Below are 24,012 nucleotides of genomic sequence, written 5' to 3' on the forward strand. Positions count from 1 at the left end.
AAAGATGTATCAGGAAATATTTTGAACATCAACACCTAAGCTTTCAGTTTCCCTCTGTCTAATTTCATGGCTACCTGAACTGAATTCATTCTCCATTCATAGAATTCATTCATTCTCCCCATCCCTTTCATGATAGTTTTTATCTCCTTGAATCAGCATGTTATAACATCTAAGAGAAATTTATCAAAACACTTTCTTCAAAATAGCTAACTGAAATATAAGAGTTGTAGAGGGTCAAGATTTTAAGATGAACGTGATGTACAGAGTAACTGCTACAAAATAAAAAGAAAATAAATGAGAACAATAAGAAAAGGAAGAAAAAAATGATAAGGAGAAGGAATATAACAGAGAGTAAAAGTAAGAAAGAGAGAAAAAAGAAGAAAGAAGGTGTCGGAAAGAGAAAGAGTCAGGAGAAGCATGAGAAATGGCAAAAAGGGGCACGAGCAGAGGGAAGACACCATGTTCAGAGGGAATGACAAGTGAACTGGCTTCTGACCAGGGCTCATGTCTAGAGTCACTGGCCTGCATTTGAGAACTCCACTCGGTTCTAACATCCACAGAATGACCACTCCTCATGCAAACTCTGATGACACTGATTACCAGCGCTGTCTTCTCCCGGGACCTGCTGGAGCTTTGGGAACTGCCTCTGTCAGCAGCTCTGGGACTGACAGAATCCCCATTAAATACTCATAAACTAGGATGGTGGTGTTTTTTTTAATTACTTTTTTTTTTAAATTTTATTTATTTATTTTTTCCCCCAAAGCCCCAGTAGATAGTTGTATGTCATAGCTGCACATCCTTCTAGTTGCTGTATGTGAGACGTGGCCTCAGCATGGCTGGAGAAGCGGTGCGTCGGTTCGCGCCTGGGATCCGAACCAGGGCCGCCAGCAGCGGAGCACGTGCACCTAGCTGTTAAGCCACGGGGTCGGCCCACAATGGTTGTTTTGAAAGAGTAACCCAGTAAGAGCTCTCTCAAGGGTACATTTAATCCTGCCAACTCCTGCTCTCACCCATCTGAAGAATTAAGAAACTAAACTTTTTTTTTTTTAATTACTGTGAAGAAAAGTAAGAGAAAACTTTTCTGGCAAAATTTTAAATGTTCCATCTGCTTTGAAGTTACCTCACAAAATTCTGAGCATAATCTAAAATTCTGGGCTCCCTACAGTTCCAAACATGTTTCAGAAATGATCTCTTTATCATCACAACGTAAGCCTATGCCTTATAAAACAAAATAAACTTGGATGAGTTTTATCTTGTAGAGAGAAGGCAGCAAGAAAAAGAGTAGGATGTGCCTTTCTACTATGAAGGAAAATAAATGAAATCATCAAAATATACAAAATATGCCTCTAAAACTGAATGAAATGGTCTCTAAAGAGTTTTACATTTTAAGTAAAAATGCACCTATATGAAATTATACATCAGTTTGTCTAAAATCTATTCCACTTAATAGAAGAAGAATTCATTCAGTTTCATTTAAATAGCATGACTTATGATTAGCTGCATAATAAGTGGTAGATATTTTAATTCTGATATACCATGTACTTCCACCAATGAAGGTGGACTTAAACTTGTAATTTTCCTAAAAGGGGCCAACCAGATGTTTTGCTTATTTGATTATTTAATAGTATGGATCTGCTCCTCATTGCCAACGAAGGATGTCTACACACAGGCTTTAGCTTGCGTATGTAATGGGAAATGCAGACTGAGTTTACAAAAAGAAAAATTGAAAACGCAGCATTGTCTTTAGGCGATGTGGTCGATCTGTTCAAGAACATTTTCTCCCTTGGTCAAGTGAGAAGCTGAGAGAGAATGCTGTCGGCCTCTTCCTTGGCCCCTTATAGAATTCTGCGTTACCTCAATTGAACGTGTCCTCAAGTGTTTGAACTAAACTCGGAAATGAGTCGATGATACTGTATTTGCATTACGTCACACAGAATCTCTTTCATTAGGCACCATTCAAAACACTTTTTGGGACATTAGAGGCCAGAAAAGTATTGCTTCTCTGAGAGACTGTTGCTTTTAATCTCATGGACATGAGATGATACAGAATTGTTCCCATTTCCCTTTCTACTTGAAACCTGAGGGATACATTTCCAACTACCTTTAAAAACTGCAGGTCCTTCTGAAACACATTTCAGTGCACTGGCTTACTTCAGCTTCATTTCATTGTTCCATCCTAAATTCCTTTCAGTTTGATCTATTTTCCTTTCTAATCCTTTTGTATACCTAGATATTTAAAAGCTGCTCAAATCTATATTGGAGAAAAGTTGGGTTACAGTTCTTTCAGACAGCATGTAAACCCAATTTTTAGGGTTTCTACACAAAAAGTTTCTGCCGTGTTTCTACCAGCTCTCCTTCTATATTTTTTCCTCCAGGATTTCCTCTGACAAAATTGCCTTTCTAAAAGCCAGTCCTCTGTTCATTCTCTTGGCCAGTCACATTTTCATAGAAAGATAAAGGACTGGATTTTCCAAAGATGCAACAAGAATGATCAAGTCCTGATCCACACCTAGATATGCTGTTCCTGTTCTCCAAGAATTTTAAAACTAAAGTTAATTATCTCTTTCATTTTATCTAAATCTATTAAGTAACCTTGGCACTGAGCCCCTAAACTGGTCCACAGGCTGCTTCAGGAGACACAAAACTCTCTCTCAAATGCTTGCATTCATGTGCTTAGTAGGTATTTTATTTATTTAGATCTTATGCCACAAAAGAGCTTCATTTATTCACTCAAATACTTAAGTATACACTATGTGCCCAAAGGTCTTGAAATGTTGGCAGTCTGCAAGGAAAACAGATATATATGACCAGATAAATTACACTACAGAAATAATTTGAATGAAAGAGATATGAATAAACTGCCGTGGGACTCCAGGAAAAGAGCCACGATGGGGGATGGACAGGGTTTGTACCATCTAAGTAAAGGAAAATGAAGATAGAGAACATAAAAAGAAAACAAGATAAACGAAAAGATTTTCTTCTTCTTAATGTTTCTGCCACCAACTTTTGGAGCACACTGCTTGCTGATGTCCTTTCTAGCCAATCTTATCCTTCAGCAGGCTTCTATAGACTTCAAAAATTCGATTGTACCAAGCTGGGCTTCTCCGTGGAGTCAATGTCAACTATGTAGGGAGTCAGGAGGGGAGCAAAAGATTCACAGGACTCTGCAGGCCTTCTGCAGCTCACTGGTGGGGAGGGGCACCGAGGCTTCACCTTGGTCTCTGTCTCCAAGTTCACAGAAAGGAGGGTCCCTTCCTTCCTTGATATATGAAGGTGGAGATAAGCATCTTTCTCAGACGGGATTATAGAAAAATTAAAGTGAGAACCATGAAAAAGGCAGAAGAGGTAGCACCACGAATCTGAAGAAACTGGACATGTGAATTAGTAACCAGTAGGAAGAAGAGCTGAAGACAAAAAAAAGGCAAAAAGCAAGTTCTCAATTTTCTAAGATGGAAATGCAAATCTTTCTTCTTCAAAAAGAAAAAAGTCATTGAACCTTTTCCTTTAAAATAAAATTGAAAGGGGTCACATGTTGCAAATAATGGTTTTAACCATGATGTCACTACACAATAATGTGTAGCAATCAGTTGTTAAGTGCACTGCAAATAGTTCATTACTTAATAATGTTATCAAAGTTTGCAATTGATATATATATTTTAGTAAATAGTAGACTGTGTGCAAAGTTGTCACTATATTACTGATAGTGTCACTCTTACAACTGAAAACATGACTAGGAGAGAGAAGGTGGTGTGACCTCAGATTGCTAGAGTCACAGCAAGAAAAGTCAAGAAAGTGCCATCAGGTCATCTGGACAAAATGATGCTATACAGCTGTTGGGTTTATAACAGATCTACTTGAGAAAAACAAGTCACTACATTAAATTATTTTCTAGTTACCTCCATCACCCTCTCCAAGAACACATAATTTAAAATGAGACAATATATTACATGAAAAATTACTTGCTCTGTCATTTTGAAAACTACATCAAATAATGAAGAAAAAACTAGGTTACAAACATCCTGTTATCAATTCCAACTACCATCCTTTACCAAACTAAAACTCTAATTATCACTAATTAACTTTCAATCTAGATCTCCTCCAGTATACAAAATCAATAACTTAAAATGTTTGATAACTTTTTTTAAATTGCCCTAAAATTTTAGAGGATAATATAAATATATCTCTTGGAAAAGTTGAGAAAGATAAAGACACTAGGAAAGGAAATGATGAAAATATTACCCTAATCAATGATGTAAAACACAAGATATGAACAACTGTTAAAAAGAATTCTCTATGAAATTGATCAATTCTACTATCTCTACATCTGGCTATTTCCTATCAGTAATTTGATGCATAAACAAATAGAATAGTGTATGTAATGGGATCAATTCTTCTAGTTGTGTGCTTTTCCTTTTAAAACTTCATATGCTTTTATGTTCTTGCTTTATTTTCAGGTGGTGTCACATTAGAACACCCTCATCTCTGAAGATCTTTGCATTAAGGGACTCTACCTTTGCCCTTGATCAACTGTACTCAGAGTTATGATAAACTCAGAGACCTACATGGAACAATGTTTCCTACGTCTTATCTCCCATGAGTTGTTCATGTCAGGGAGTATAGTCCACCAAGTAAACACTAAACAGTGTCTGAAAAGCATCGGATACTAAAAGGAGGACATGCAGGGCTGGGTGTGGGCCCCCATTCAGTGCCTCAGTGCAAAGAAGAAAGAGATAAATGCATCCCTCCGGAGACTGGGATAAAAACAGGAGATTATGAGCACGAGGCTCCCTCTGAAGGCCTTTAAGCAGGGACCTGGAATAAAACTGTTTACACTGTGGAATATTGTTGGTTTTACAGGGAACTCATGAGGAAGATAGGACATGAAATAATGATAATTAAAATAACAGCAGCAAACACTTCTACTGAACCAGGCACTGCACTCTGAATGTTGATTCTGTGCTTGAACATACATGAACTCCCATAACCCTCAAAATATCCTGACGTAGTCGATGTTGTGCTTCTCATCATTTTATAGATGAAGAGACTGGGTACAGTGGCTGGAAAACTCACCCAGGTTACAAAGCTGATACATGGCCGAGCCCAAGCTCAGTGCTCTTATGTTATGCTCTTTGACTACAACTCCAAGTGAAGTCTCTAATGACTATCTTTCTCTCTATAATCCAATGGGGGAAAAATCAAAATTCTTAACTCTAACACCCATGTTATCATTTAGGAAATGTTAGTGAGGAAGAGATTTATGAATAGTAATAATGCCCTTCTATTTACTCTTCACTTATAGATCAGACATCAATATTCCTGATCAGTCCACCAAGAAGAAACTGGGACTTTATTATGCCAAAAAGAAGAAAAAACAAGGAATAAAACAACCAAATTCCTTTAAACATCATTACACAAATGTGATTCTTAATTCTATATGACAAATATAAAGTGCTTTCCTGGTTTGGGGCTCAATATAAAGCTGATGTTAATATCATCTTATCTTCCCAGCCAATAACACAAAATACTTTAAGACAACAAAAGGGAGAAAGACAAAAAACAACCCAACAGAAAAATAAACATTACATCTGAACGCTGTACAATTTTTTAAAGATTACTTAAGTGTTAGATTTAGTAAAATTTGTATCTCTATCTTGCCTTTCCCAGTTATCTCTGAAGGTAAAGAAAAGGACTAAGAAAAGCACAACGAAGCCAGTTAGGGAAGCGAGTCAGCGGGAAGAGGTGAGGTGGCCGCCCCTCTGCAGACGACAGACAGAAATCTCCCCTGGGAGCCGTCTCAAGCCTCACAAGATGTGGAGCTTTGACCTCGGGCAGTGGCTACAGCTGGACGCCAGCAGCAGTGCTTCTCAGACTTCAGTCTACACGATAATAACTGGACAAGTCCAGTGTCCCTTCCCCGGAATTCTAACTCAGCAGCTTTGAAGTTGGGACACGAGAATTTTCCATTTAAGAAGCCTACCAGTGATTTTCCTTGAGTTATTGGCAGATTATGACCAAAGGCATACCTTGAAGAGAAGCACAAACTCACTACCCAGTATGCACTGCACAGATACTTTGTGTCACACACTCTCAGAACATTCCCTGCCCCAGGGGTCCCACCTGCTTCAGCATCCTAGAGCCTGTGTTCTTCATCAGGAGGTTCCGAGGGTGGCAAAACAGACAGGACTCACCTGGGAAACTGCCCTTCTGTGTAATTCAGTGAGTGCGTGGGCTGCCTGCAGCCCAGGTGTAAAGTGGGTCTTGCTATATTTAAAAATAAATTTCTTTTTAATTTTATTGAGGTCATATGGCTTATAACTGTGTAAATTTCAGGTGTACATTACTATATTTCAGTTCTGTATAGACTGGATCATGTTCCCCACCAATAGTCTTGTTTTCATCTGTCACCATACATATGTGCCCCTTTACACCTTTCCCTCTTTCCCTCTGGTAACTACAATCTGTACTCCTTATCTATGTGTTTGTTTATTTTCCAAATATGAGTGAAATCAATCAGTATTTTTCTTTGTCTATCTGACTCGTTTCACTTAGTATAATACCGTCAATGTCCATCCATACTGTCACAAATGGCATGATGTTGTCTTCTTTATGGCTGAGTAGTATTCCATGGTATATATGTATATATATCACATCTTTATTCATTCATCCATTGATAAGTACTTGAGTTGCTTCCCAGCGTTGGCTATTATGAATAATGCTGTGAAGAACATAGGGGCGCATACATTTTTTGAATTACTGACTTCATATTCTTCAGATAAATATCCAGAGGTAGAATAGCTGGATCTTATGGTATTTTTATTTTTAATTTTTTGAGTAATCTCCATCCTTTTTTCCATTGTGGCTGCAGCAGTTTGTATTCCCACCAGCAATGTATGAGGGTTCCCTTTTCTCCACATCCTTTTCAACACTTATTATTTCTTGCCTTTTTAATTATAGCCATTCTGATGGGTGTGACGTGATATCTCATTGTAGTTTTGATTTGCATTGCCCTAATAATTAGTGATGTTGAACATCTTTCATGTGCCTGTTGGCCATCTGTATAACTTCTTTGGAAAAATGTCTTTTCATATCCTCTGCTCATGTTTTGATCAGGTCGTTCATTTTTTTGTTGTGGAGTTGTTTGTGTTCATTATATATTTTGGAAATTAACCCCTTGTCAGATATATGATTTGCAAATATTTTCTCCCAGTTGGTAGGTTGTCTTTTCATTTTGTTGACAGTTTCCTTTGCTGTGCAGAAACTTTTTAGTCTGATGTAGTCTCACTTCCTTATTTTTTCTTTTGTTTCCCTTGCCTGACAAGAGACAAAGACAGACATTACATAAGGATAAAAGGGACATTTCACCAAGAAGACATAATACATTAATATACATGCACCTAACACAGGAGCAACAAACTATATAAAGCAACTATTATCAGACTTAAAGGGAAAAATTGACAGCAACACAATAATTGTAGGGGACTTCAACACCCCACCCACATCAATGGATTGATCATCCACACAGAAAGTCAACAAGGAAACAGTGGCCTTATATGAAACATCAGACCAGATGGTCTTAATAGATATATATAGAACATTTCATCCTAAAACAGCAGAATACACATTCTTCTCAAGTTCACATGGAACATTATCAAAGATAGAAATACGTTGGGAAACAAAGCAAGCCTCAATATTTCTAAGAAGACTGAAATCATATCACGCATTTTTCTGAGCACAAGTGTATGAAACTAGAAATCAACTAGAAGAAAAAATTGGAAAAGTCACAAATATTTGGACAGTAAACCACATGCTACTGAACAACTATTGGATCAATGAATAAGTCAAAGGAGAATTCAAAATATACCTAGAGACAAATGAAAATGAAAAACAACATATGAAAACATATGGGATGCAGCAAAAGTAGTACTAAGAGTGAAATTTATAGCAATACAAGCCTACCTCAAGGAATGAGAAAAAGCCCAAATAAACAATCTAACACAGTATCTAAAAGAACTAGAAAAAGAAGAATAAACAAAGCCTAAAGTCAGTAGAAGGACAGAAATAAAAATCAGAGCAGAAATAGATGAAAGAGAGGCTAGAAAAAGAACAGAAACGTTCAATGAAACTAAGAGCTGATTCTTTGAGACGATAAGTCTCTTTCTTTAGAGGTAGAGATGGCATGTGGGCAGAGATTATAAGATCACAAAATCCAGACACTCAATCGGAGATCTCCCTGAACTTTAAGCATCTTTTAAGCAATTTCTTAGCATCTTTAATACATTCAAATATGCTGTCCCTTTAACATCTGTTTGAATACGTGTGGCAAAGTCAAAGGACAGCGTATACTAGGCACCACAGGATGATAATAGCTTCCCTGCCTTCAACAACAAAAGGTCCAGGAAACCGAGTTATCTTGGGTCCAAGTTGGGAAGTGTTTTGGAGAAATATAGTGAAAAAGTAAATAAACCAGACAAGAATAAAAGAATTGGACAGGGATCTGCTGGCAAAGAAAACTTTTCCCAGCTACAGGCCAATAGAATCTGGACAGAATGAGACGGCTCACAACTACACCTGGCACCAGGGAGTAAAGTGGAAATCTCACAAAGGAGGCCACTTTGAGGCCTATAAACACCTTGCAAAGCTACTCATTAGGGTTTCAGAACAACAACATGGTTAGGATGTGTGTGCTCAATATCCGCACGTCCCGGGTTCTCCTCATGACATTTGCCTTACCTATATGTATATTCCGCTAAACCTTTGTGGATTATAAAGCAAAGCGAAGAGAGTAAGAGTGTGGCAGAGGTAAAGCGCAAATTAAAAGCAAAAAACATACTGTAGTCATCATGTTGAGACTATAAAGTAAACTGAATTAACTGATGGACAGGAGATGCTCTTTCTGTAATTTTTTTTAATAAATTAAGAAATTCATAAAATATTCTTCAACATTGACGGTAATATACAACGCATAGATGAGTTAGTTCAAGCTTTACCTTCAGGGACAGTCATTGACCCTAATAGAGAATTCGGATTCCAGGGGTCAGCTAGTCTTGTATCAGAAAGTGTCACATTTCAGACCTGGCTGTGCGTTTCAGCTATTCACGTCTCTTTAAGCTGTTTAGTCATATCTAGGGCCGGCCCCATGGCTTAGCGGTTGGGTGCACGCACTCCGCTGCTGGCGGCCCGGGTTCGGATCCCGGGCGCGCACCGACGCGCCACTTCTCTGGCCATGCTGAGGCCGTGTCCCACATGCAGCAGCTGGAAGGATGTGCAACTGTGACATACAGTTATCTACTGGGGTTTTGGAGGGGAAAAAATAAATAAATAAAATCTTTAAGCTAGTCATATCTTGATAAGCACCACAGGCTTTGCTACTTAGCTTGCTGAATATCAGAAATAGCTTTTCATTGGTGAAATGAGTGGTTCGTTTAATTAGCATGAATTTAGAAATGAGCTCTCATTGGTGAAACTGAAGGGATTCTGTATATGTGGATTGGCCAAAACATCAGAGAATATCCTCATACTTAGAGGAAGAAGGTAAGAGTCGGGCAAGCGAGGATGTCAGGTGTGATGTCCTGACAGTGCTGCGCCAGCTGCTGGTTTAGGAAAATGTCTCCCTGCCTGTTGCCAGCCATTAGGCACAAGATCTTGCCTCCTTCATATCTGTATCATGTGAACCTTTCATGGAAGGTGTAGCCGGGCATCTATCCGGGTAGCAAGCTGCACATCACCTGATGAATGGACTCTTGCCTAGAGCGCTTCATCATCCTAATACAATGCCACTCAGTCTTGGACATCTCTGCCTCCATGTAAAACAGGCGGCACCAACAGCCAAAGAGATAAATGGTTTCACTTAGGATTCCATGTTCACCCCAATACAATGTATGCTATACGCACTCTATACAACCCCATGTAAACTATATATATATGGAAAGTTCAGTTGGTCCTCCAGGCTTTCAGACACGTCCCAGGGCTCTCACACATTACAGTGCCGTGATGTAATCTCAAAACCTCTCCTTCACCTCATGGCTCCAGTAGCAGAAAATAAGGAAAACACAATTTCTTTCATGGCTTTTTAGTGTCTACAGATGCCATCTCTTCAACCAGACTATCACTTATATTTTTCTACATGCCTCCCGTCCACCTCCCAAATTCGTCTCTCCCTGTTTCCTGAGTCAAGCTCCACTCCACTAGAAGGCCCTCCCTGGTCCTCCCCTCACAGAGTCTCATCAATCAGTAAAGTCACGTTGAAGCCCCAGCTCACCTGGACCCCTCTGGAATCAACACACAGACACGGCAAACCTGCATCCCTCGTTTTGACAATAATGTTGTGCTGTCTGGAAGGGTAGGGGCTTAACACTTTCCTGAGTGTATCTTATCTTCCCTCAAATGCACTGAAAGTCTCTTCAGCATGAGAAGTGTGCACACTTGTCTTGTCAATCCCCCCACTCTTGACAATTTCATGATGACTGCATAACAGCCACTTAATGTCTATTGCATGAACACGCTTGTCAGGTAGAAAAATAAATGAAATGGTTTGTCAATATGAGCAGCAGCTGTAGCTGGTAATCTAATTTTCCTCATTTGCTTAATAAGGTACCAAAAGATACCCACAAACTTTGTGGGTTTTATTTGAAAAACCAAGGTAGCAAGTTACCAATTATATCGAAATCTAATGGCAATTACAGAAGATAAAGAAAAATACATAGTAGATAAAAATCCTAGGATATCATCAATACCGGCGCCCGGACAGATCTCCTAACTTTACAAGGCCTCAGCGTTCTCATCAGGAAATCATGAATGATACCCGCCCTGGCCCTGTTCATAGGGCTGGTGTGAGGCAGGAGCAAACACTATACGGAAAGAGCTAAGACAATGACAGCTGTTATTCAGAAACAACACACCAGGAGTACCACTCATTTTGACATTTTAAAAATCTATGTTTAGGGCCAGCCCCGTGGCTTAGCGGTTAGGTGTGCGAGCTCCACTGTTGGTGGCCTGGGTTCGGATCCCGGGCGCAAACTGACGCACCGCTTCTCTGGCCATGCTGAGGCCGTGTCCCACATACAGCAACTAGAAGGATGTGCAACTATGATATACAACTATCTGTTGGGGTTTTGGGGGGGGGGGAAGGAGGAGGATTGGCAATAGATGTTAGCTCAGAGCCAGTGTTCCTCAGCAAAAAGAGGAGGATTACCATGGATGTTAGCTCAGGGCTGATCTTCCTCACAAAAAAACAGAAAGAAATGTAGTTATTTTCCAAGTAGGGTAATAAGCTTCTTGTCTACAGACACTATATCCTATAACCCCCGTTTTCCCCAGGATATTACATATTCTGTATACATAACAGACACACAATGAATACTAAGGAACTGATAAATAAATGGCAAGCAATAGGATATATTGGAGTACATGAGGAAGCCATTTGGGGTAAAACTAATTTGGCCAGAGTTTGTTTTTACAAAGGGGCCTGTCGCCTGCATTGTGTATCTGCTTTCCCATGTCCCAAAGAGAAGAGAATATGCCCTTAAGATAAGGATGCCCTCATTGGCAGAACCTTAAGGATGAGCATTTCTCCCTAAGCTAGGACTTGGTTGCTGCAGTCATCCTGTGACCACCCAGTTTGAGACAACAGACCTGACACCAGCCAAGCCCATCGAGACAGCAGACCTGCTCCCTGCTGTGTCCATCAATAGCTATTCTGGCAGGGCAGTCTGACAGGGTGATCTTGTCACTACAGTAAAAGGGACATTACAATCCTATGTGATACATGCTCTTTGACAGCATATAACCGCTCTGTACACCCCACTTCGTTGATGCCCTTCCTTCCTTAGGGAAGGAAGGCCCTGGCCATGGTCCTCAAAAGGCGGCTCATAATAAACTCACTCCAATTTTGATTTATACATTGATTATGGATTATTTACGTAGACATTTGTTGGTGTAGTCATGGCAGGATTTCAGAGAAACCCACCAGAGACCACCTGGAATCTACACTGAACTGGCATTGGGTACCAATAGGGGCCCACTGTGCCCTCCAGATCACTGCATTCTTCAGGTGACCCCAGTGAGTTCTCCTGAAACCTGGACCTCCTTATTGTAAGTCAACAGTTCAGAGTTTATTTGAGCTGTTTTCAAGGCTTAAGGCTAGGTGTCTTAAGGGGGTATTGTTACATTCCCTAGGTCAGAGGAACCTAGGGCGGAATTCCTAGGAACGAGAAACCCAGGGGGAATTTCCTTGACCACGGGAGCCTAGGGGGCACTTTTGGAGTGAATGGGGGAGGCTGACCTTTTTAATTTGGCTTAAAATTGGGAAGAATTGTGTTTATAAGGTCTGAACAAAATTGCTTGATAGAGAAATGAGAGACTGAATCTGTTCAGCTCCGAAAAAAAGGGACATTGCTCCTCCCGGCCTTTTGGGCATTCTCAGACCTGAAGCTGTAAAACTGCTAGAAGAAAACATAGGGAAGAGGCTCCTCCACATTGGTCTTGGCAATGATTTTGTGAATATCCCACCAAAACTGCAAACAACAAAAGAAAAAATCAACAAATGGGACTACATCAAACTTAAAAGCTTCTGCCCAGCAAAAGAAACAACCAACAAAATCAAAAGGCTGGGAGAAAAGTTTTACAAACCATGTATCAGATAAAGAGTTAAATATCTAAATTTTATAAAAAATTTATACAACCCATAAAAAAATTTATAAAGAACTCATACAACCCAATAACAAAAAAGCAATCCAAGTGAAAAATGGGCAAAGGACTAAGTAGACATTTGTCCCAAGAAGATATCTAAATGGCCAACACGTACATTAGAAGGAGCTCAATGTCACTAATCATCAGGGAAATGCAAACCCAAAGTACAAAGAGCTATCACCTCACACCTGTAAGGGTGGTGATCATCAAAGTGACAAGAGATAATAAGTGTTGGCAAGGATGTGAAGAAAAGGAAACCCTTGTGTGCTGTTCATGGGGATTTAAACTGGTGCAGCCACTATGGAAAAGACAGTGGAGGTTCCTGAAAAAATTAAAAATAGATACACTTCACTGTATTTATCCGAAGAAAATGAAAACACTAACTTGAAAAGATATATGCACCCCTGTGATTATTACAGAATTATTTATAATAGCTAAGATATGGAAACAACCTAAATGTCCATCAATAGATGAATGGATAAAGAAAACGTGGTATGGGCTGGCCTGGTGGCATAGTGGTTAAGTGTGTGTGCTCTGCTGTGGCAGCCCGGGGTTCAGATCCCTGGTGCGCACTGCCTCACCGCTTCTCAGGCCATGTTGTGTTGCAGTCCCATATAAAGTGGAGGAAGGTGGGCACGGATGTTAGCACAGGGCCAGTCTTCCTCAGCAAAAAGAGGAGGATTGGCACATGTTAGCTCAGGGCTGATCTTCCTCACAAAAAAAAAGGAAAGAAAATGGGGTATATACTTACAATGGAATATTATTCAGCCATAAAAATGAAAAAATCTTGCCATTTGCAATGTCATGGATGGACCTTGAGGTCATTATAGTAAGTGATATAACTGAGACAGAGAAAGACAAATACCATTTGATCTCAGTTATACATACAATCTGGCTCTGCAGTTTCTCACCAAATTGCCACTGGCAGGCCGAGTCAAGTACCGATTTTCTTTAGTGAATCCAAGGGAATGCCTCTCAGAAAAGGCTTTTAACTGCAGTGTGTCTTGGAATTTATGTGTGAGACAGTCTTAATTCCTAGAGCTGAGAGAGGTTCTGCACGGTCTCAGATCCAGAAATGGAAGACAGAGATAGTTTGGCTCAGCTCTAGGGACAAGACTCTAAGGGCTCTGCAGTTTCTTGCCAAACTGCCACTGGCGGGCCGAGTTGAGAACTGGCTTTCTTTAGTGAGTCCGAGGGAATGACTCTCAGAAAAGGCTTGTAACTGCAGTGTGTCTGGGAAGTTATGTGTGAGAGAGCCTTAATTCCTAGAGCCGAGGGAGGTTCAGGTCAGTCTCCATTTTAGGAATGGAAGACAGGGAGAGTTTGGCTCAGCTCTAGGACCAAGCCTGTAAGGGCTCTGCAGTCTTCCTGCCAAACTGCCACTACCAGGCTGAGTGGAAAATGGGCGTTCTTTAATGAATCCGAGGGCATGCCTCTCAGAAAAGGCTTGTAACTGCAGTGTTAGTGGTGGTTGTGTGCCTTGGCAGTTCTGGTGAATGGCTGAAATTCAGTGTTCAGATTATTCAATGTTATGATTTGGGATGTTCAAACAGAAACGGAGCCCCCTGTTCTGTGCCCAGATGGGAATTTATAGAGATATCATGAAGAGAAGTTCAAATTCAGATACAAAATTCAGTTGATTTTCTATATACCAACAAATAATTGGAATATGAAACAATACCGTTAATAACACACACACATACACAAAGAAATCCTCAAGTGTAAATCCAATAAAATATTTACAGATATCTGTGGAAAAAAATATGAGACACTCTTAAAAACAATAAAGGAAAAATAAATCGATTGAGATATATTCCTTGCTCATGATCAAAAGTCACAATATTATTGAGTGACGTCAGCATCATGGCGGAGTGAGCTTTCCCGTGAATTCTTCCCCCACAAAATACAACAAAAGTAACAGCCACAGACCAACAACGGAATCCCAGACAGTCAAAAGCTGGAGCGGAGGGATCCACACTGCCGCACATCTGAGAGCGGAACGTGTTGGGCCCCCGGAGGAAGTGGGGAGAGGTAAGGAGAACTCCGCTCCCTCCCCATCAGATCAGCGATCCGGTCTGCGCGGCTCCCAGAGAGGGGGGAGGGGCGGCCCTCGGCGGGAAACTGTAGCTCTTCGGGCGCTCTCAGCCAGTGGGAAACTCCCGCACAGAGGGCTCAGAGGAGCCACAGGGCTACCATCAACATCTGAGCAACCCAGAGAGCGGATAAAGAGGGGCAAACGAGAAGCCTCCCACGTCAGGGACCCAGAGGGCAAAAGAGAGAGCTCCCCCCTCCCCGCAACCCGGAGTCTGCAGCTCGACCAGATCTAGCGGTCCGAGGCAGACCTGAATAAACTGGACTGGACCCGTGGATCGCAGTGGGGAAAAGAAACAAAACAAAACAAAACAAAACTGCGGATCGCAGCAGAAAAACTGGGGCAGAGCGCAGGGGGCTTAGACTATGCAGCCCTTTACCACCACACAGTGGCGGCAGGTGGAAATTGCAACCAGAGACTTCCAGGATGAGGAAAATCAAAACCAACACAGGAACCACAATGCAAAAATATATGAAATCACCAGACCAGAAACAAAATGACAAGCACCCAGAAATCAACCCCGAAGACACAGAAATCCATAAACTAAATGACAGAGATTTCAAAATAGCTATCATAAAAACACTCAACGAAATACGAGACAACACAGACAAACAATTAAATGAGATTAGGAGTTTCTTCACAAAAGAGATTGAAATCATAAAGAAAAACCTATCAGGGCTGATGGAGATGAAGAACACAATGGAGGAGATAAAGGAGAATCTGGAATCTTTAAAGAACAGAGCTGACAATATGGAGGAAAGAATTAGTACTTTAGAGGATAGGAATACAGATATACTCCAGATGGAAGAAGAGAGAGAACTAAGACTAAAAAGAAATGAAGAAAGACTCCGAGAAATATCGGACTCTATTAGAAAATGTAACATAAGAATTATAGGTATTCCTGAGGGAGAGGAGAGGGAAAGAGGAACAGAGAGCCTATTCAAGGAAATAATAGCTGAAAATTTCCCAAATCTGGGGAAGGAGCAGGAAATACCAGTAAGCGAAGCCAACAGGACTCCTATATATATTAACAGACAAAGGCCTTCACCACGACACCTAGTGGTAAGGCTAGCCAGGGTCAACGACAAAGAAACAATATTAAGGGCAGCTAGACAAAAACAAAAAATAACGTACAAAGGAACTCCCATCAGGCTCTCAGCGGATTTCTCAACAGAAACTTTTCAGGCTAGAAGAGACTGGAATGATATATTCAAAATACTAAAAGACAAAAACTTTCAGCCAAGAATACTCTATCCAGCAAAAATATCCTTCAAATATGATGGAGAAATAGTAACTCTCCCAGATAAACAAAAGCTAAGGGAGTTCATGGCCACGAGACCCCCACTACAAGAAATACTCAAGAAGGCCCTCAGGCCTGAAAACAAGAAGAGAAAGGGAACACAAAGCTTGGAGTAAGGAGAAAAGTAGGTAGACAAAATCAGAGAAATAGTAGATCTTTACCGGAATAGGTTAGCAACCACTTAAATACTAAACTCAAAGATCAAAGGAAGAAATTCACCAAAAATAAATTTAACCTCATCACTGTAAACACACAGCCACAACACAAGATAGAATAAGGTATAACAAGAGCAACTTAGAAGGGGAAGAGGAAAGTGACTGAATTGACTTAGTATAAGGAAATAGGAGGCTATCAGATAATGGACTATCTCCTACAGAAGATTCTTCGCCCAAACCTCAAGGTAACCACTAAACAAATAATCAAATTAAAACCACATATGATAAACAAAGAGAAAACTAGAAGAATCATAAGACAGAACAACCAAACTGAATTGGCAGTCCAAAACAAATGGGACAAGAAACAAAGGAAATGCAAAAGAACCAGAAAATAAGTGACAAAACAGCAACATTCAACCCTCATATTTCAATAATTACCCTAAATGTAAATGGATTGAACTCTCCAATCAAAAGATACAGAGTGGCAGGATGGATTAAAAAGCAAGACCCAACACTATGCTGCCTTCAGGAAACACATCTTAGCACTAAAGACAAGCACAGGCTCAGAGTGAAAGGATGGAAGACAATACTCCAAGCTAATGGCAAACAAAAGAAAGCAGGTGTTGCCATACTCATATCAGACAAAGTAGACTTCAAGATAAAACAGGTTAAGAAAGACAAAGAAGGGAAATATATAATGATAAAAGGGACACTACATCAAGAAGACATATCACTTATAAATATATATGCACCCAACATAGGAGCACCAATGTACAGAAAACAACTATTAACAAACCTAAAAGGAGAAATCAACAACAACACAATAATAGTAGGGGATCTTAACACCCCACTTACAGCAATGGATAGATCATCCGGACAAAAAGTTAATAAAGAAATATTAGACTTAAATGAAAAACTGGACGAGATGGACCTAGTAGACATATACAGAGCACTCCACCCAAAAACAGCTGACTACACATTCTTCTCAAGCGCGCATGGAACATTCTCTAGGATAGACCATATGTTGGGAAACAAAGCAAGCCTCAATAAATTTAAGAAGATTGAAATCATAACAAGCATCTTTTCAGACCATAAGGCTATGAAACTGGAAATGAACCAGGAAAAAAAAACTGGGAAAGTGACAAAAATGTGGAGATTAAACAACATGCTACTGAACAACCAATGGATCATTGATGAAATTAAAGGAGAAATCAAAAACTATCTGGAAACAAACGAAAATGATAACATGCCATATCAAACCATATGGGACGCAGCAAAAGCGGTCCTGAGAGGGAAACTCATAGCGATACAAGCCTACCTTAACAAACAAGAAAAAGCCCTAATAGGCAACCTTAAATTACACCTAACAGAACTAGAAAAAGAAGAACAAACAAAGCCCAAAGCCAGCAGAAGGAGAGAAATAATAAAAATCAGAGCAGAAATAAATGATATTGAGACCAAAAAAACAGTAGAAAGGATTAATGAAACAAAGAGTTGGTTCTTCGAGAAGATAAACAAAATAGACAAACCCTTAGCCAGGCTAACTAAGAAAAAAAGAGAAAAGGCTCAAGTAAATAAAATTAGAAATGAAAGAGGAGAAATTACAACGGATACCATGGAAATACAGAGGATTATAAGAGAATACTATGAGAAATTATATGCCAACAAATTGGACAATCTAGAAGAAATGGATAAATTCTTAGACTTATACAACCTCCCAAAATTGAACCAAGAAGAAATGGAGAATCTGAATAGACCAATCACAAGTAAAGAGATTGAAATAGTAATCAAAAACCTCCCAAAAAATAAAAGTCCAGGACCAGATGGCTTCTCCAGTGAATTTTACCAAACATTCAAAGAAGATTTAATACCCATCCTCCTCAAACTATTCCAAAAATTAGAGGAAGATGGAACACTTCCTGAATCATTCTATGAGGCCAACATCACCCTGATACTGAAACCAGACAAAGACAATACAAAGAAAGAAAATTACAGGCCAATATCGCTGATGAACATTGATGCAAAAATCCTCAACAAAATATTGGCAAACCGAATACAACAATATATTAAAAAGATCATACACCATGATCAAGTGGGATTTATACCAGAGACGCAGGGATGGTTCAACATCCGCAAATCAATCAACGTGATACATCACATCAACAAAACAAAGAATAAAAACCACATGATCATCTCAATAGACGCAGAGAAGGCATTTGACAAGATACAACATCCATTTATGATAAAAACTCTCAATAAAATGGGAATAGAAGGAAAGTACCTCAACATAATAAAGGCCATATATGACAAACCCACAGCTAACATCATACTCAACGGGGAAAGACTGAAAGCCATTCCTCTGAGAACAGGAACGAGGCAGGGCTGCCCACTCTCACCACTCCTGTTCAACATAGTACTGGAGGTTTTGGCCAGAGCAATTAGGCAAGAAAAAGGAATAAAAGGAATCCAAATAGGTAACGAAGAAGTGAAACTCTCACTATTTGCAGATGACATGATTGTATACATAGAAAACCCTAAAGAATCTGTTGGAAAACTGTTAGAAACAATCAACAACTACAGCAAAGTTGCAGAGTACAAAATCAATCTACAAAAATCAGTTGCGTTTCTATATGCTAATAATGAACTAACAGAAAGAGAGCTCAAAAAGATAATGCCATTTACAATTGCATCAAAAAGAATAAAATACCTAGGAATAAATCTTACCAAGGAGGTGAAGGACCTATACAATGAGAACTACAAGACATTATTGAGGGAAATCTACGATGACATAAAGAAATGGAAAGATATCCCATGCACGTGGATTGGAAGAATAAACATAGTTAAAATGTCTATATTACCTAAAGCAATCTACAGATTCAATGCAATCCCAATCAGAATCCCAATGACATTCTTCACAGAAATAGAAAAAAGAATACTAAAATTTATATGGGGCAACAAAAGACCCCGAATAGCTAAAGAAATCCTAAAGAAAAAGAACAAAGCAGGAGGCATCACAATTCCTGACTTCAAAACATACTACAAAGCAATAGTAATCAAAACAGCATGGTACTGGTACAAAAACAGACACACAGATCAATGGAACAGAATTGAAAGCCCAGAAGTAAAACCACACATATACGGACAGCTAATTTTCGACAAAGGTGCTAAGGACATGCAATGGAGAAAGGAAAGTCTCTTCAATAAATGGTGTTGGGAAAACTGGACATCCACATGCAAAAGAATGAAAGTGGACCATGTGCTATCGCCATTCACAAAAATTAACTCAAAATGGATCAAAGACCTGAAGGTGAGACCTGAAACTATAAAACTCATAGAAGAAAATATAGGCAACACACTATTTGACATTGGGTTTAAAGGAATCTTTTCGGATGACATGCCTACCCAGACTAGGGAAACTAAAGAAAAAATAAACAAGTGGGACTTTATCAGACTAAAGAGCTTTTATAAGACAAATGAAATCAGAATCAAGATGAACAAACAACCAACCAGCTGGGAGAGAATATTTGCAAAACATACATCTGACAAGGGGTTGATCTCCATAATATATAAAGAACTCACACAATTGAACAACAAAAAAACAAACAACCCGATCAAAAAATGGGCAGAGGAAATGAACAGACACTTCTCCAAGGAAGATATACAGATGGCCAATAGGCACATGAAAAGATGCTCAACATCACTAATCATCAGGGAAATGCAAATCAAAACAACACTAAGATACCACCTCACGCCCGTTAGAATGGCTATAATCACCAAGACAAAAAACAACAAATGTTGGAGAGGATGTGGAGAAACAGGAACCCTCATACACAGCTGGTGGGAATGCAAATTGGTGCAGCCTCTATGGAAAACGGTATGGAGATTCCTCAAAGAATTAAAAATAGAGATGCCCTATGATCCAGCCATCCCACTACTGGGAATCTATCCAACGCACCTGAAATCAACAATCCAAAGAGGCTTATGCACCCCTATGTTCATTGCAGCATTATTCACCATAGCCAAGAAGTGGAAGCAACCTAAGTGTCCCTCAACTGACGACTGGATTAAGAAAATGTGGTATATATATACAATGGAATACTACTCAGCCATAAAAAAAGACAAAATCGTCCCATTTGCAACAACATGGATGGGCCTGGAGCGTATTATGTTAAGTGAAATAAGCCAGAAAGAGAAAGACAAACACTGTATGATCTCACTCATATGTGGAATATAAACCAACACATGGACAGAGAAAACTGGACTGTGGTTACCCGGGAAGTGGGGGTGGGGGGTGGGCACAAGGGGTGAAGGGAGTCATATATGGGGTGATGGACAAACAAAAATGTACAACCCAAAATTTCACAATGTTAGAAACCATTAAAATATCAATAAAAATAAAAAAAAAGTCACAATATTATTAAGATGTCAATTCATCTTAAATTGATCTAAAGATCCAGTGCAATTCCAATAAAAATCTCACCAAGCTATTTTGTAGATATTGAAGAACTCATTTGAAACCTTGAGTGGTCTAGACAACCCTGATGAAGAACAAATTGATGAACTCACACTTCTCAATGTCAAGATTAATTACAAAGTCAAGAGACTGTGATATTTTACAATACTACAATAATCAAGAGACCGTGATTTTTTTTTATAATTTTATTTATTTATTGTTTTCCCCCAAAGAACCAGTAGATAGTTGAATGTCATAGCTGCACATCCTTCTAGTTGCTGTATGTGGGATTCAGCCTCAGCATGGCCGGAGAAGCCATGCATCGGTGCACGCCCGGGATCCAAACTGTGATATTTTAAAATGAATGGGGCTGGCCCCATGGCTTGGCGGTTGGGTACGCGCGCTCCGCTGCTGGCGGCCCGGGTTCGGATCCCAGGCGTGCACCGAAGCACTGCTTCTCTGGCCATGCTGGGGCGGCGTCCCACGTGCAGCAGCTGGAAGGATGTGCAGCTGTGACATACAACTATCTACTGGGGCTTTGGGGGAAAAATAAACAAATAAAAATTAAAAAATAAATAAAAAATAAAATGAATAGACATAGAGGTAAATGAAAAAGCACGGAAAGTCCACACACAGACCTCTGCAAATACAGACAACTTGATCTTGGTCAAGACAATAAATGCACTCCAACATAAATAATAATAGTCTTTTAGGTCTTTAGTCATCATCAACCATGGTGATGATAAAAAAGGACGACCCTATGGAAATAAATGAACCAAGACACCAACTTTGCACCTTAGACATATATTTTCTCAAAATCACACATCAACTTAAATATAAAATGTAAAACTGTAAAAATCATACTGGGAAACAGGAGAAAATCTTCATGATATACAGTTTGATGATTAGTTTTCATATACAACACAAAAAGCACAATCCATGAGGAAAATAATTGATCATGTGGACTTGGTTAAATTTAAACTGTCCAATCTGGGAAAGACGGCATTCACAGAGTGGAAATACAAACTCCTGACTAGGATAATACATTTGTAAAACACATATCTGCAGAAAGACCTGTATGCAAAATATTCAAAGAACCAATCAAATGCTGCAACAAGAAAACAAACTCCCGAAATTAAAATAAATAGACCAAAATGTGAATAGACAAGTTACCAAAAATATATATATACATGGCAAATAAGCAAATAAAAATTGCTCAACAACAAGGAATTATTGGAAAATAAAATCCATTGCGCATTAAGAAAAAGTAAATTAAAACACCAATGAGATACTCTACTCTTCTAGTAGAATAGCTAAAAAACAAAAACTGACAATACCAATTACTGGTGAGGGGTTAGGACAATAAGAAATCTCATTCACTGCTGATGGGAATACACACAATACAACCTCTTAAGAAGACATCTTGCTAATTCTTGTGAAGCTAAATATAGTGTCACTATATGGTGCACCAATTGTGCACCAGTGTATTTCTCCAACTACTGTGAAAATATACATCCACACACAGAACCCTAAGAACATCTAAAAAGCAGTTTTATTCACAGTGGCCAAAACCTAGAAGGAACCAATATGTCCTTTAACAAGTGAATGACACCCAAGCGTGGGACACTGAGTGAAGACACTTGAGGCACACATGGGCTACAGGCACAGGGTAAGGAAACACACGAGTTCAGACAAGGGCTAGAGGAACAGTAGATGAAAACACTGGTTGTCTAGATAGGCTGGAGGCACAGAGAATGTAGACAAACACGAGCTGGCATGGGCTGAAGCACAGCGGACAGGCACACTCAGGGGTGGAAAGGGATGCAGACACATGGAGTGAGAGAGACATGTGAGGTCTGGTATAAAATGTGGGCACAGGAGATAGAAACACTCGAGGAAATGTATGCGCTGCAGGTACATGAGAGAATTACATTAGTTGTCTGACATGGGTTTTAGAGAGAGGGGATGGAAACTCATGTGGGTTGGCAAGGGCTACAGGAACAAGGAATGGAGAATTTTGAGAGGTGGTATGGACAGAGGGGAGAGAAAATCTTGACAAAACAAAAGGGCAGACATGGGCTGCAGTCATATGAGATGGTGACATTCGACACAAGATATGAGCTTCAGGTAGAGGGACGGAGACACACAAAGGCTGGCATGGTTGCAGACCATGGGCTGGAGACGTTATGGGGCAGACATGGCTTGCAGCACAGAGTTTAGTAATACACTAGGGAAAACAAAAGATACGAGCTACATCTGTGTGTAGCCTTAAATGAATGTATGAGTATGGAAGAAAGACAGGAAATCCACAATCTCAGCTTCTGTCCCAAGAATTAAAAGAGAATAACACTGGAAAAAATACAGATAGGAAACAATAATAAAGACAAGAATCAATGAAATAGAAAAATACTAAAGAAATAAATCAGGCTAAAAGTAGTTATTTTTAAAATATTAATAATGTTAATAAACCACTAGCAACACTGATTAAGGAAAAGAAAAAGAAGTGAAACACAAATGACCAGTATTAGAAATCAAATAAGAAGTATTGTCTACAGAGTGCTTAGATCTTAATGAGATACACCATTTTGTGAAATACTTAGCACTACGAATTAGACAGCAAAGGTCAAAATTCACTTTATAAAAAACCCATATACTGAAACTGACACACAAAAAAACATAAAATAGGAAAACTGACATATCTACTAAATAAATTGAATTGTTAGAACGTCAAGCCAACTAACCAACAAGAACAACAAACACTTTCCACAAGCAAAACTCTAGGTCTGGGATCATTAACTATTCCAGACAGTAGAGGGAGGGAGGAAGGAAAGGTTCAGATTCCAGATTAGACTGAACACAAAAGTAGTATAGATTTTATTCACATTGAGTACAGTACAAAGATGATTCTTTACCACACAGGACCTCTGAAGTCACCTTTCCACTATACTACCCAATAAATTGAACCTAGAGAAGAACTGGAGAAAAAAAGCACAACACTTAATAAATATTTTTAATACAGTAAAGAAACTGAGGTTATCTAAACAGAAGAGGAAAAGGTTAATAGGTGACAATTACCATCTTCAATGTATGAGGAAGTCCAGAGAAGGCTAACTTTAAAAAGTGGATATAAAGTGAAAATTATTTAAATAACATGAAGAAAAATTTTATCATATGGCAAAGTAATATAGCAGACAATCAACCAATCAATAAAAAACCAATTAATTAATGTATATCATTGATTAGAGATATTAATATTCAACAGAACTAGTTTCTGGAGGTTGTGGAGTTTTTGTCCCTGGAAACTTCTCAGAAACAAACATTAAGC

At 39.3% G+C, this 24,012-nt stretch overlaps 1 protein-coding gene and 1 long non-coding RNA gene across 2 annotated transcripts in view; both read left to right on the top strand.

Moving 5' to 3' along the window:
• The window catches only part of LOC131395253 (ral guanine nucleotide dissociation stimulator-like), a 149,604-nt gene extending 144,670 nt beyond the window's left edge, over positions 1-4,934 (top strand). The window contains exon 3 of the transcript XR_009216322.1: positions 4,455-4,934. The gene's annotated coding sequence lies outside the window, so the exon portion shown is untranslated. The remainder of the gene's footprint in view (positions 1-4,454) is intronic.
• The window catches only part of LOC131395258 (uncharacterized), a 172,265-nt gene that overhangs the window by 102,928 nt on the left and 45,325 nt on the right, over positions 1-24,012 (top strand). The window lies entirely within an intron of this gene.

This window comes from Diceros bicornis, chromosome 31, assembly GCF_020826845.1.
Source record: "Diceros bicornis minor isolate mBicDic1 chromosome 31, mDicBic1.mat.cur, whole genome shotgun sequence".
In the NCBI taxonomy this organism is placed as follows: Eukaryota; Metazoa; Chordata; class Mammalia; order Perissodactyla; family Rhinocerotidae; genus Diceros; species Diceros bicornis.